The following is a 12,720-nucleotide window of genomic DNA, read 5'->3' on the forward strand; positions in this document are numbered from 1 at the left end:
TGGTTTTCTTTAGGGTTGTGATTAGATTCTTCTTTTAAAATATTTTTTGTGTATCTATTGTAGGCTTTAGGTTTGTGGTCACCATACAGTTCAAGGAAAGCTTCCTGACTGTACAACATTCTATATTTAGGTGCTGATTGTTCTATTCAAACATAATCTAAAACTACTTATTTTTCTTCTTCCCTTTCCACACATTATGTATTAGATATCATACTCTGCACGTTTTGCATATCCCTTGACTGATTTTGTGAGTAGTTGATTTAATTTTTGTACTTGCTTGGTAATTAATTGGTCTACTACCTTTACTGGGGTTTATTTGCATTGGTGAAAGCTATATAGCTTTAGGAACATTTCCATCTACAGCAATCCTTTTCTCACTTCCCATAATGCTGGTTTGGTGGTTATCAATTCCTTGAGCCTTCTTTTCTCTGGCAATAGTTTAATCTCTGATTCCAATTTGAATGACAATCTTGCTAGGTAGAGGATTCTTGGTTAAAGGTCCTTCTGTTTCAATACATTAAATATTTCATTCTGCTCCCTTCTGGCTTGGAAAGTTTATTCTGAGAAGTCTGCTGATAGCCTGATGGGGTTTCCATTTTAAATAATCTTTTTTTCTGTCCCTGTCTGCTTTTAATACTGTCTCCCTATCCTTCACAACTAATCTATTTTCTGTTTCTATAGATTTTGGACATTTCATATTAATAGAGTAATGCCACTTGTGGTCTTTGTCACTGGCTTCTTTCACTTAGAATAATGTTTTCAGGGTTCATACATTTGTGGCATATATCAATTACTTAATTCCTATTTATTGTTGAATAGCATTCTCTGTATATATATATATATACCACATATTGTCAATCTATTCATCAGTTAATGGTCACTTGGAGTTTTGAAATGGTTACTACTGTGGGTAATGCTACTTCAAACATTTCTGTAGAGGTTTCTGTGTGGACATGTTTTTATTTGTCTTGGCTATCTGCTTAGGAGTGGAATGACTGGATCACTTGGTAATTTCATGCTTAACATTTTGAAGAACTGTCAGGCTATTAAAAACTGACTGTATCATTTCACATCCCCACTAGCAATGTATGAAGGCTCCAATTGTCCACATTCCTGCCAATGCTTATTATTGCTTTTTTAATTAGAACCATCCCATTGGTTCTGAAAGGTACGCATTGGGCTTTGATTTACATTTCCCTAATGACAAAATATGTTGAGTATCTATTCACATGGTTACTGGCCATGGTTTGCACATCTTCTTTGGAGAAATGTCCATTTAAACTCTTTTCCCATTTCAATGGAATGTAATTTTTTCCTACTGAGTTGTGGACACTATATATTAAGGATACTGATTATTTTAAAAGATCTCAGACCTCTCTTTTGACTGCAAGGCTGCTGGGTTTTGACTATAGTGCCATAGAGCTGGTAAGGGAGAATGGAGGGGAATAATCTCAGATTAAAATGTCACACATCCTATTCACCTATAAACATAGTTTCTCATGGATAGACAATTTCCTGTGTGTTCTTTGGCTCTGGTTAATTTGCAGATTTATGAAATGAATGATTCTGGTATTTTTCCTTGACCATGATTTGTTTTGTAAGAAGGACAAATTAACCAGGCCCTTATTCTATCATTCTGGAAGCCAGTTTCCCAAAGGCTTTACTCCTGTTGCTTTGTTGATTAGAAATTTGTCATAATTTTTGCTGCTCCTAAAGTCACACTTGTCTGTCTTCAGCACTGCAAAGACAAAGTGGTGGCAACAGATTGATTGTAGTTTTGTTGTACACTACAGAGTCCTCCCGCATGTATCCTTTCCTATTATATGACATCGACTCAGCACACCCACTCTTATTACTCAGATGGAGCTGGAAAACAACATGGACACAGTAGAAACAAGAATTTTCCAAGATACTTGTTCAGGTAAGCACCCAACATATATGAATTTTTAGCCTACCAGATCTGGTTGGGGTAAGGAAGAGATACATTATGAAATGTCAATCAGGAAACTTAAAACAAATGCCTTTTAAATTTAAGGACAAGGCAGAGACAAGTTAGTATGTACTTCCTTATGTAGGTTAAGTTCTATGAAACCTTTCAGATTTTGCCAATCATTTCATACTTCCCTATGCTCTGAGAGAGCTATCTGTCTTGCTCTTAAATATGTAAATTTGGGATCATTGTCTGTTTTTTCCCATTTTGCATATGTAATGGTCTTTGCCTGCTAGCTTAATTTTCACTCATGATAGAACCATTCTTTAGTAAAATGGCATAACACTTAATGATGGAATGGTTATACCTTTGTTCATGAAAGCATTTTCCTCCCACATTGTCTTCCTGAGTTTAGGGCCAATAATGGAAGAGAAATCCACATGTGTCTTACTCATTTTTTAAATCATTATTCCACCTGTGTCACACTCTAGGAACTTGAGGTTATCTTCCCATTTGTTTCATATTGGGTTTGGGCTTTACTTTCTTCTGTCAACATATTATTACAATGCCTTTCTAAAACTTATTTTTCCCCAATTTTTTCCAGATGGGATGACTCTTCTTAAAAAACAAACAGTCGGGGGTGAAGCCAAGATGGCGGTGTGAGTAGGACAGTGGGAATCTCCTCCCCCAAAAATATATATTTTTGAAAATACAACAAATACAACTATCCCTAAAAGAGAGACCAGAAGACACAGGAAAACAGCCAGACTACATCCACACCTGTGAGAACCCAGCGCCTGGTTAAAGGGGTAAGATACAAGCCCCAGCCCGGTGGGACCCAAGGCCCCTCATCCCAGCTCCCAGTGGGAGGAGAGGAGTCAGAGCCGGAAGAGAGAGGGAGCCCAGGACTGCTAAACACCCAGCCCCAGCCATCTGCACCAGAGCGCAGACACAGTGCATGCATGGGGTGCTGGAAACTAAGGAAGCAGTACAGTAAGACCTGTGAGAGGGTCCCACATCTGGCGCCCCTGGGACAAAGAAAAACGAGTGCATTTTGAAAGTCTTAAAGGGACGGGGACCCCACAGCTGGATGGAAGTATCCGGGGTCACAGTCCAGCAGCTGGAAATTCCAGGGAACTCCGGGCACACTAAACCCCGGGGGAACAGCTCTGAGACTCCTCACAGAGGTAAACAGCCAAACAGCCCCCCGTCCATTACCCCTCCGGGGCCCAGCCATAGCAGAGCAGCAGCCTGAGGCTGTCCATGCCCACAGGAAGGGAGCTTCCTCCATACTGGCCGGGCAAGATACAGAGACCCAGTCTACATGCAATTGCCCAACAAAAGCCAGTAGGGGGTCGCAGTTGTCCCAGTAAAGAAAGGTCAGGAGCAATTGGAGAAAGTCCAGGCACTCCCAGCTGACAGACACTTCAATAGCATACCACTGCACATATCAACATGAAAAGTTAAAAAAATTTGATCCACACAAGACTAACTCAGACAGCTTTGACATTTTCTACATCTTCCCCTGAGAAGGAAACTTGGGAGATAGATTTAACAAGTCTTCCTGAAAAACAATTCAGAACAAAAGTCATAACCATGCTGATGGACTTGCAGAGAAATATGCAAGAACTAAGGAAGGAGAATACAGAAATAAAACAAGCTCTGGAAGGATTTCAAAGCAGAATGGATGAGATGCAAGAGACCATTAATGGACTAGAAAACAGAGAACAGGAACACAGAGAAGGTGATGCAGAGAGAGATAAAAGGATCTCCAGGAATGAAAGAACTTTAAGAGAACTGTGTGACCATTTGAAACAGAACAATATCCACATTATAGGGTTACCAGAAGTAGAAGAGAGATAAAAATGGATAAAAAGTATATTTGAAGAAATAATTGCTGAACACTTCCCCAAACTAGGGGAGGAAATGGCCTCTCAGACCACAGAGGTACACAGAACTCAAATGACAAGGGATCCAAGGAGGGCAACAGCAAGACACATAATAATTAAAATGGCACACATCAAAGAAAAGGACAAAGTATTAAAGACAGCCAGAGAGAAAAAAAAGGTCACCTAGAAAGAAAAACCCATCAGGCTATCATCAGACTTCTCAACAGAAACCCTACAGGCCAGAAGAGAATGGCATGATATACTTAATGCAATGAAACAGAAGGGCCTCGAACCAAGAATACTGTATCCAGCATGATTATCATTTAAATATGAAGGAGGGATTAAACAATTCCCAGACAAGCAAAAGTTGAGGGAATTTGCCTTCCACAAACCAAGTCTACAGGGCATCTTACAGGGACTGCTCAAGATGGGAGCACTCCTAAAAAAAGCACAGAACAAAACACCCAACATATGAAGAAGGGAGGAGGAGGAATAAGAAGGGAGAGAAATAAAGAATCATCAGACCGTGTTTATAATAGCTCAATAAGAAAGTTAAGACAGACAGTAAGATAGTAAAGAAGCTAACCTTGTACCTTTGGTAACCACAAACTTAAAGCCTGCAATGGCAATAAATACATACCTTTCAATAATCACCCTAAATATAAATGGACTGAATGCACCAACCAAAAGACAGAGTAATAAGATGGATAAAAAAGCAAGAACCATCTATATGCCTCTTACAAGAGACTCACCTCAAACCCAAAGACATGCGCAGACTTAAAGTCAAGGGAAGGAAAAAGATATTTCAGGCAAATAACAGAGAGAAAAAAGCTGGTGTTGCAATACTAACCTCATACAAAATAGACTTCAAAATAAAGAAGGTAACAAAAGATAAAGAAGGACATTACATAATGATGAAGGGCTCAGTCCAACGAGAGTATATAACCATTATAAATATATATGCACCCAATATCGGAGCACCAACATATGTGAAAGAATATACTAACAGAACTAAAGGGGGAAATACACTGCAATGCATTCATTTTAGGAGACTTAAACACACCACTCACCCCAAAGGATAGATCCACCCAGTAGAAAATAAGTAAGGACACAGAGGCACTGAACACAGTAGAACACATGGACCTAATAGACATCTATAGAACTCTACATCCAAAAGCAACAGGATATACATTCTTCTCAAGTGCACATGAAACATTCTCCAAAATAGACCACATACTAGCCAACAAAAAGAGCCTCAGTAAATTCCAAAATATTGAAATTCTACCAAACAATTTTTCAGATCACAAAGGTATAAAACTAGAAATAAATTATACAAAGAAAACAAAAAAGCTCACAAACACATGGAGGCTTAACAACATGCTCCTAAATAATCAATGGATCAATAAACAAATTAAAAGAGAGATCAAGGAATATATAGAAACAAATGACAACAACAACACAAAGCCCCAACTTCTGTGGGACGCAGCAAAAGCAATCTTAAGAGGAAAGTATATAGCAATCCAGGCACACTTGAAGAAGGAAGAACAATATCAAATGAATAGTCTAACATCACAGTTATCAAAACAGGAAAACGAAGAACAAATGAGGCCTAAAGTCAGCAGAAGGAGGGACATAATAAAGATCAGAGAAGAAATAAACAAAATTGAGAATATTAAAACAATAGCAAAAATCAACAAAACCAAGAGCTGGTTCTTGGAGAAAATAAAAATAATAGATAAGCCTCTAGCAAAGCTTATTAAGAGAAAAAGAGAATCAACACAAATCAACAGTACCAGAAATGAGAATGGAAAAATCACGACAGACTCCACAGAAATACAAAGAATTATTAAAGACTACTATGAAAACCTATATGCCAACAAGCTGGAAAACTTAGAAGAAATGGACAACTTCCTAGAAAAATACAACCTTTCAAGACTGACCAAGGAAGAAACACAAAAGTTAAACAAACCAATTACGAGCAAAGAAATTGAAGCGGTAATCAAAAAACTATCCAAAAACAAAACCCCCTGGCCAGACAGATTTACATCGGAATTTTATCAGACATAAAGAGAAGACATAATACCCATTCTCCTTAAAGTTTTCCAAAAAATAGAAGAGGAGGGAATACTTCCAAACTCATTCTATGAAGCCAACATCACCCTAATACCCAAACCAGGCAAAGACCCCAACAAAAAAAGAAAATTACAGACTAATATCCCTGATGAATGTAGATGCAAAATTACTCAATAAAATATTAGCAAACCGAATTCAAAAGTATATCAAAAGGATCATACACTATGAAAAATTGGGATTCATCCCAGGGATGCAAGGATGTCACAACACTCGAAAATCCATCAACATCATCCACCACATCAACAAAAACGAGGACAAAAAACACATAATCATCTCCATAGATGCTGAAAAAGCATTTGACAAGATTCACATCCATTCATGATAAAAAATCTCAGCAAAATGGGAATAGAGGTCAAGAACCTCAACATAATAAAGGCCATATATGATAAACCCACAGCCAATATTATACTGAACAGCGAGAAGCTGAAAGCTCTTCCTTTGAGACCGGGAACTAGACAGGGATGCCCACTCTCCCCACTGTTATTTAACATAGTACTGGAGGTCCTAGCCACGGCAATCAGTCAAAACAAATATATACAAGGAATCCAGATTGGTAAAGAAGAAGTAAAACTGTCACTATTTACAGATGACATGATATTGTACATAAAAAACCCTAAAGACTCCACTCCAAAACTACTAGAACTGATATCAGAATACAGCAAAGTTGCAGGATACAAAATTAATACACAGAAATCTGTGGCTTTCCTATACACTAACAATGAACCAAGAGAAAGAGAAATCAGGAAAACAACTCCATTCACAATTGCATCAAAAAGAATAAAATACCTAGGAATAAACCTAACCAAAGAAGTGAAAGACCTATACCCTGAAAACCACAAGTCACTCTCAAGAGAAATTAAAGGGGACACTAACAAATGGAAACTCATCCCATGCTCGTGGCTAGGAAGAATTAAAATCGTCAAAATGGCCATCCTGCCCAAAGCAATATACAGATTTGATGCAATCCCTATCAAATTACCAGCAACATTCTTCAATGAACTGGAACAAATAATTCAAAAATTCATATGGAAACACCACAGACCCTGAATAGCAAAAGCAATCCTGAGAAAGAAGAATAAAATAGGGGGGATCTCACTCCCGAACTCCAAGCACTACTACAAAGCCATAGTAATCAAGACAATTTCTTACTGGCACAAGAAGAAAACCACAGACCAGTGGAACAGATTAGAGACTCCAGACATTAACCCAAACATATATCGTCAATGAATATTTGATAAAGGAGCCATGGACATACAATGGCGAAATGATAGTCTCTTCAACAGACGGTGCTAGCAAAACTGGACAGCTACATGTAGGAGAATGAAACGGTACCATTGTCTAACCACATACACAAAAGTAAATTCAAAATGGATAAAGGAACTGAATGTTAGTCATGAAACCATAAAACTCTTAGAAAGAAACATAGGCAAAAACCTATTAGACATAAACATGAGTGACCTCTTCTTGAACATATCTCCCTGGGCAAGGAAAACAACAGCAAAAATGAACAAGTGGCACTACATCAAGCTGAAAAGCTTCTGTACAGCAAAAGACACCATCAATAGAACAAAAAGGAACCCTACAGTATGGGAGAATATATTTGAAAATGACAGATCCGATAAAGGCTTGACGTCCAAAATATATAAAGAGCTCACCCACCTCAACAAACAAAAAACAAACAATCCACTTAAAAAATGGGCAGAGGAACTGAACAGACAGTTCTCCAAAAAGCAAATACAGATGGCCAACAGACACATGAAAAGATGTTCCACATCACTAATTATCAGAGAAATGCAAATTAAAACTACAATGACATACCACCTCACACCAGTAAGGATGGCTACCATCCAAAACACAAACAATAACAAATGTTGGCGAGGCTGTGGAGAAAGGGGAAACCTCCTACACTGCTGATGGGAATGTAAATTAGTTCAACCATTGTGGAAAGCAGTATGGCGGTTCCTCAAAATGCTCAAAATAAACTTACCATTTGACCCAGGAATTCCACTCCTAGGAATTTACCGTAAGAATGCAGCACTCAAGTTTGAAAAAGACAGATGCACCCTTATGTTTATTGCAGCACTATGTACAATAGCCAAGAATTGGAAGCAACCTAAGTGTCTATCAGTAGATGATTGGACAAAGAAGATGTCGTACATATATACAATGGAATATTTTTCAACCATAAGAAGAAAACAAATCCTACCATTTGCAACAGCATGGATGGTGCTAGAGGGTATTATTCTCAGTGAAATTAGCCAAGTGGAGAAAGACAAATACCAAATGATTTCACTCATCTGTGGAGTATAAGAACAAAGGAAAAACTGAAGGAACAAAACAGCAGCAGAATCACAGAACCAGGAATGGACTAATAGGTACCAAAGGGAAAGGGACTGGGGAGGATGGGTGTGTAGGGAGGGATAAGGGGGGGAAGATGAAGGGGGGTATTAAGATTAACATGCGTAAAGGGGGTTTGGGAGAAAGGGGAGGGCTGTACAGCACAGAGAAGACAAGTATTGATTCTATAGCACTCTGCTATGCTGATGGACAGTGACTGTAAAGGGGTTTATAGGGGGGACCTGTTATAGGGGAGAGCCTAGTAAACATAATATTCATCATGTAATTGTAGATTAATGATAAAAAAAAAGCAGTTCCTTTGTGGTGACCTCCAATAAGTTCTTCACAATGGTATAAATGGCATATCAAAGTGTGGGCAAAAGGTCTGTTTGTGTTTATACAGAGGATGAAAGCCTAATTTGGCTACCCAGAAAACGAACTAAGATATGATATGAAGAAGTTCTAACATCAACATACTCTGGAAGAGTCATTCCAGAAGGTGGTCATCAAAAAACGTCAACAAAGACACTGGCGCTGTTGCAGTTGTAGCTGCATTCATCCCACTGGATCCTGGAATTGCCATTGGAATGAAGAAGGAGATATCTAAGCCGGCCTGTGCATACAGTAAAATAACAAATTTGACTGGATCTATAGTGTTGGAACTCAACCAAGAATTAGGAGATGTGCAAGTTGCAGTGCTCCAAAATTTTGAGAATGCAGACTATCTACTGTTTAAAAGAACATATGGGATGTGAACAGTTTCCAGGAATGTGTTGTTTTAAATTGTCTGATTTTTCTCAAACTATTCAAATTCAGTTAGACAATATCCATCATATCATAGATAAGTTTTCAAAAATGCTTAGGGTGCCTAACTGGTTTTCTTGATTTCACTGGAGATGGTTGGTAATTGCAGGTGTGCTCTGGTTACGTAACTGTATTCCTATTATGTTAATGTGGGTGCGCAATTTAATTAGTAGTTTATAACCTATAAATGCTTAAGTTACTCTACAAGAAGATATGTCAAAGAAATAACCAATCTTCCTATGTTTTCTTCCGTCTGCTACTTCTATAGCTTTTCTTCTTCCTTACTAATTACAACCCTTAAATAGAATTCGTGCCTCATATCGAATTTACCAAGTATCATAATTCTTCCAAGTGGTAAAGATACCTCAAGACAAATGTTGGGCATAAAACCCACAGGGCATAAATCTGCAAAGAAGTAAAAAGCCAACCTTTTCAAACAATATTGCTTCTCTCTCACTTACCAACTTTACTTTTCCCTGTATGGCCCCCGAAGATGACTGGTTAGCCAGAGACGGGTAAGATTCCTCAAGGGAGGAACAACCTAAGACAGGCACAGTTGCAGGGGGGCCAACAGGTGAGAAATTGGGGATCAACAGAGGTGAGGCTTAGAACCTCAACCCCCTGTTTTGAGAGAAATCATCTGCATCCATGGATGTTTCGTTGCCCTTGTCTAGCTTGGATTAACACATAGTCTACAGGCACACACCTGATCATCTACATTTGCCTTCTTACAGCACGAAACTATGCTTTCTACCTTTATCTTGCATCTACCTACCACTTCAGCATTTTATTAAAAATAATAATAATAATAATAAGGGTGATATGTGGGATACACATATAAATCAAGTATCAAAATCAAATATTCATATTTGACCTGATTGTTTATAGTTCATAATGAATGATCAAAACCAAAAGTTTCTGTGATGACTACCCTTGTACTGTTCACCATGTAAGAACTTTTTCACTATGTAAGAATTTGTTTCCCATGTAAGAACTTGTTCATTGTGCTTCTGAAGATCGGAGACTGATGAGAATTAGGCTTTGGGTGGATTAATTATTGTGCATTGAGTCCCCTGTACAGAATTTTATTGTTGTTAACTGTTAACAACCATTTGATCAATAAATATGAGAGATGCCCTCTCAAAAAAAAATCCTGCAAGGAATAAATCCAAAGTAAAAAGAGTGAAAAAAAAATTTATAGTGAGCAATACACAATTAGATTAATATTTCTGTTTTTCCATACCAGCCCTGAACAATTTATTCTCTCTCAAAAAGGCTTGTGAGGAGATTCAGGGCAATGAAAAGACAAGCTAAAGGAGAAGAGGAGAAACTGTTAAAAAAGACCAGAGTTAACAATTTATTCATACTCAGTAGTGGTATGAATAAACTCCAACACCATGATACTGCTACTGTGTGTTTGTGTGTCTATGTGTTTCTGTATGTATGCACTGGTATAGAGTGTTTACTAAATGATTTTTATTTGGTTATTCTTTACTTAATTATATTTTAGTGAAAGTTTCACTGAAATAGAGCCAAAGAGTACACATAGAATATTTTATAGGTACTTCTTGTTTTTTATTTCAAGGTAGAATAAACAAAAAAGTAGCAGATTGACCTGTAAATATCTGCTAAAATAGAGACAGATTTAGTATGCACAACTTCTCTTTTTCAGGGAAAACTAATGTAAACTACAGCTGTTGTGTAATGATTCTCTTATTCATCTCTTTTAAAATAACATTTTAGTGACAGAAATTTAATAATTTTCTTTGTCATATAAAAGCAGAGTAGAATTTTAGAATGTTTGTGGTCAACAGAGACCCAAAATCAATAAAAATTTCTTATATTTTATTGCTAACCTAAGAATCTTACTCCTGATTGTTTTGTGAAAGATGTTTTTTGCAGTAAATGTAACATCAAGAAAAAAAAATCAATGAAACCAAGAGCTGGTTCTTCGAGAAAATAAACAAAATAGATAAGCCTCTAGCCAGACTTATTAAGAGGAAAAGAGAGTCAACACACATCAACAGAATCAGAAACAAGAAAGGAAAAATATATGAAGATATATGAAGAATTATTAGAGTCTACTATAAAATCCTATGTGCTAACAACTGGAAAACTTAGAAGTAATGGACAACTTCCTAGAAAAATACAACCTTCCAAGACTGACCAAGGAAAAAACAGAAAATCTAAACAAACCAATTACCAGCAAAGAAATTGAAGTGGTAATCAAAAAACTACCCAAGAACAAAACCACTGGGCCAGATGGATTTACCTCGGAATTTTATCAGACATACAGAGAAGACATAATACCCATTCTCCTTAAATTTTTCCAAAAAATAGAAGAGAAGGGAATACTCCTAAACACATTCTATGAAGCCATCATCATCCTAATACTAAACCAGGCAAAGACCCCAACAAAAATAAAAATACAAACCAATATCCCTGATGAATGAAGATGCAAAAATACTCAACAAAATATTAGTAAAACGAATTAAAAAGTACATCAAGAGGATCATACACCATGACCAAGTGGGATTCATCCCAGGGATGCAAGGATGGTACAACATTCGAAAATCCATCAACATCATCCACCACATCAACAAAAAGAAGGACAAAAAACTCATGATCATCTCCATAGATGCTGAAAAAGCATTCAACAAAATTCAACATCCATTCATGATAAAAACTCTCAAAAAATGGGCATAGAGGGCAAGTACCTCAACATAATAAAGGCCATATATGATAAACCCACAGCCAACATTATACTGAACAGCGAGAAGCTGAAAGCTTTTCCTCTGCAATCGGGAACAAGACAGGGATGCCCACTCTCCCCACTGTTATTCAACATAGTACTGGAGGTCCTAGCCACAGTAATCAGACAACACAAAGAAATAAAAGCATCCAGATTGGGAAGGAAGAAGTTAAACTGTCACTGTTTGCAGATGACATGATATTGTACATAAAAAAAACCCTAAAGACTCCACTCCGAAACTACTAGAGCTAATATCGGAATTCAGAAAAGTTGCAGGATACAAAATCAACACACAGGAATCTCTGGCTTTCCTATACACTAACAATAAACTAATAGAAAGAGAAATCAGGAGGACAATTCCATTCACAATAGCATCAAAAAGAATAAAATACATAGGAATAAACCTAACCAAGGAAGTGAAAGACATTTACCCTGAAAACTTTTAGGCACTCTTAAGAGAAATTAAAGAGGTCACTAACAAATGGAACTCATCCCATGCTCCTGGCTAGGAAGAATTAATATCGTCAAAATGGCCATCCTGCCCAAAGCAATATACAGATACGATGCAATCTCTATCAAACTACCAACAGCATTCTTCAATGAACTGGAAAAAATAGTTCAAAAATTCATATGGAACACCAAAGACTCTGAATAACTAAAGCAATCCTGAGAAAGAAGAATAAAGTGGGGGGATCTCACTCTCCAACTTCAAGCTCTACTGCAAAGCCACAGTAATCAAGACAATTTGGTACTGCACAAGAACAGAGACACAGACCAATGTAACAGAATAGAGACTCCAAACATTAACCCAAACATATATGGTCAACTAATATTCTATAAAGGGGCCATGGACATACAATGGGGAAATGACAGTC

The sequence above is a fragment of the Manis pentadactyla genome, chromosome 12, assembly GCF_030020395.1.
Source record: "Manis pentadactyla isolate mManPen7 chromosome 12, mManPen7.hap1, whole genome shotgun sequence".
NCBI classification, from domain to species: Eukaryota; Metazoa; Chordata; class Mammalia; order Pholidota; family Manidae; genus Manis; species Manis pentadactyla.